We start from the raw sequence: 3,877 nt of genomic DNA on the forward strand, positions 1-3,877 counted from the left end.
TCCAATAATTATTCAATATATGTACCACAAAATTCATAAATTACACTATTAAGTTATTTTTTGAGTTATCCAAATGATCTACCAAGCAGAATAAATATGAACACCATCATTATGTACCAAAAACACCACTATGAAAAATACCATAAAAATTAGAATCTAAGCAAACTGGCAGACCATTATGTTTAGTAAATAAAAACGATCAATTACACCAAATAACTTACCAATCTAAAATATTCAAACAAATAGAATTAATATGACACCATCATTATGTACCGAAAAAACAACAAACTGAATGACACCAATTAAAAACTATCATTTTCACCCAATAACTTAACAGTCCAAATTATCTACCAAAATATAATCAATATGCACACCATCATTAACATTCTGAATGACACCTTAAAAATCAGAAATACACCACACGGTACAACCAAAATGTTCAATATTTAGAAACAATTATTTAAGCAATTTACTAACCATAAGCACTAAAACTACTTCTATCTTAACCTACAGACCCTAGAAAACAAACAAAAGAAAAATTACCCCCCCAAAAAAAACTACGAAATTGCTGAACAACAACAACAAAAACCATTAATTAAAGATTCGAAATTACACCATTTTTAACGTCGTTTGTTAGATTGTACAAAAAAAATCATATCCAACATAACGATCATGATTTTCCACGTAGAAAAATCACTTTAAAAAACATCAATCAAATTTTGATTATCATTATTACCTGATGCTTCCCAACGTCCTTTATGGTGAATTAGGATTGAATAATTGTTGGTATCCATGATTGAAGTGCGTCCAGAATGAGTAGTAAGAGATTTTTATTTTTGTTAAGAAACCTTTTATTGTTAGGAGAGAATATATATAACCAATCTGAGCAAATAGTGGAAGGTAAAAAATTTGAGAAAAAAAGGGGAACGGCGTAAATCATGGAGCACTCATTTAACGTGTTTTTTTTTAAAATATTTTTTTTTATTATTAAAACATAACTTTGAAAAAAACTAATGCTATTTAGGTGGGAAAAAAATTATTGCTATATAGTCGTAATTATGATACTTAATATGTATACTTAAGTTTTTTGCCCTTTTCTATGAGTGTTCTTTGACATGTTTATTAGTTTCTTAGTACTTTGATGAAGATTTGATTCTCTTTTGAGTGAACAGAGAAGAATATGGTGAGAGAGATTTACGGTTGAACAGTGAAGAAGAAGACAGTTTGAACGTGGGGGTGGGGTAGGGGTGATAGCGTGAGAATTGGATAGAAACGTGGTGGGGGTGGATAGTTGACTTGTGACAGTAAAAAAAGTGTATTTGAAAAGTAAAAAATCCCTAAAAATGTGTATTAGATAATTATGATTGATTCTTTATTTTAATTTTATTTATATAACCTATTAATTAATTTATAAAATATAATTATAAAAAGACTAATTATTTAATAAAAATGAATTAATTATTTTTTAATAAAAAATGATATGTTATAACTCACAATTAAAATGTTATAAGTAGTAATATTTTAAAAGTAGATTTAAAATCCGTAATATTATTTTTTAAATATATACGTGGGGTAATTTTTTCTTTATATAATCATGTGTGTTCTGATTGGGCAGTGCTTATAAAATGTGAATCTTAATCACATCAAAAGCTGGTCAAATACTTTAAATATAAATTACATTGGATCTTTCCAATCTTAATTAATGCTTTTTACATTAGCAGTCAACGTTGCTATCGAAATTACACCATTTTTAACGTCGTTTGTTAGATTGTAACAAAAAAAATCATATCCAACATAACGATCATGATTTCCACATAGAAAAATCACTTTAAAAAATACCAATCAAATTTTGATTTATCAATATTACCTGATGCTTCCCAACGTCCTTTATGGTGAATTAGGATTGAATAATTGTTGGTATCCATGATTGAAGTGCGTCCAGAATGAGTAGTAAGAGATTTTTATTTTTGTTAAGAAACCTTTTATTGTTAGGAGAGAATATATATAACCAATCTGAGCAAATAGTGGAAGGTAAAAAATTTGAGAAAAAAAGGGGAACGGCGTAAATCATGGAGCACTCATTTAACGTGTTTTTTTTTAAATACTTTTTTTTATTATTAAAACATAACTTTGAAAAAAACTAATGCTATTTAGGTGGGAAAAAAATTATTGCTATATAGTCGTAATTATGATACTTAATATGTATACTTAAGTTTTTTGCCCTAAAAAGAAACCAAATCCAAGAATTGTTAAATGCTACTTTGTAAGTTACTCGAAAAGGTTGAGAAGTTTTAAGTTTTACGGCCCCTCAATCATATCATTTTTTAAACAGAACATGTCCAATTAATTGAGGATGTTGATTATGGTAGAAGCAATGAAAGGAAACAAATTGTGTTTGAAGAGAAATTTAATAATACTTCTTCTACTAGTGAAAATAATCAGGTGGCTTTATCAAATGCTTTTCAAATTGATATTTTCCAACAATCTCAAGTTTAAGTACCTAAAAGAAGATCTAGCATAAAAAGGAGAAATGCAAATTTGGCTGACCATTATTTATTTCCAAGAACATGATTTTGATATGGGATTAGAAGATTATCCTATAACTGTTAGTCAAGATATAAAGCACACCTAGTTGTCAGTGGATTCACTCAAAAGGAAGCTAGATTTTGAAGAGACTTTTTTTGTCAATTTCATCGAAAGACTCTTTTAGAATCATATTGTAGCTTATTACGACTTAAAAAGTCAATATATGGTTTAAAATAGGCATTCTGTCAATGATATAAAAATTTGATCAGGTGATAATCTTTTTTGTTTTTAAGATCAATGCATATCTCAAGTTCAATTAAAATAAATATATTATTATTGTGCTTTATGTAGATGACATTCTATTGGAAAGCAGTGATGTAAGTTTATTTCATGAAATCAAGAAACTATCCCGTAAATTTGAAATGAAAGATCTTGATGACGCTTCCTTTGTGCAAGAATCATTTTCATGAAAATGTTAAGAATAAGACTCTCTATGTCGCATTTTCTTCCTGCAATGAGATGAGTGTTATGAATATATATATCAAACAAGTATATATACCAAACAAGAATTATCATTAACAATCTCAATTATTTCTTATTTTGCAAGATAATCATTTTTTTATGCTCATGTCTCAACTAGCCACAATCAATCAAGTCAATTTCACCATTTTCCTCGGACAAAGTCAAATAATCACAAAAATTTGCTAAAGAATCAACATATTTATCGAACATGCCACCTGATCCTCGCATAGGTGTTCATCTCATCTATATGATACCTCTTATCCTAATTCCTGTTGTTCATCTTGTATTCATAAGATACTTAGAACAAAACTTTGAAGAACTTGGTAAGAAACAACAAAGTTTAAAGAAAATTTTCAAACTAGTAGAGAAATAGAATCATAAACAAATTAGAAACAATATAAAAATATTTTTCTCAAAGAAAGAAAATCGAGCCCACTGAATGTGCAATGTCCCTTTAAGAAAATTATTCCCCTCAAGTACCCGAGGTTAATGGAATATATCCTCTCAGGATAGAACGATCTTACTCACCGGTATATCGGTACCTAAACCCACGGTGTCAACGAACCACCCAACAGCAGTAAAGTACACTTAGAATACTACATTTAGTAGTAGTAGTAGTAGAAGAAGTCCAGGAAAAAAAATTTGTTCGACTAAAATGAGAGGAAATCCCTCAATTTATAGAAAACAAAGGGTAGTGTGAAAAGGTTCTTATTGTGCCACTGGAAAGGTCACAACCCTATGGAAAAGTCACAATATTTTGGAAAGGTCACAACTCTTCGTAAAAGTCACAACTCTTCATAAAAGTCACAATTTTTCATAAAAGTCACAA

Source organism: Solanum tuberosum, unplaced genomic scaffold (assembly GCF_000226075.1).
Source record: "Solanum tuberosum cultivar DM 1-3 516 R44 unplaced genomic scaffold, SolTub_3.0 scf00120, whole genome shotgun sequence".
Taxonomy (NCBI): Eukaryota; Viridiplantae; Streptophyta; class Magnoliopsida; order Solanales; family Solanaceae; genus Solanum; species Solanum tuberosum.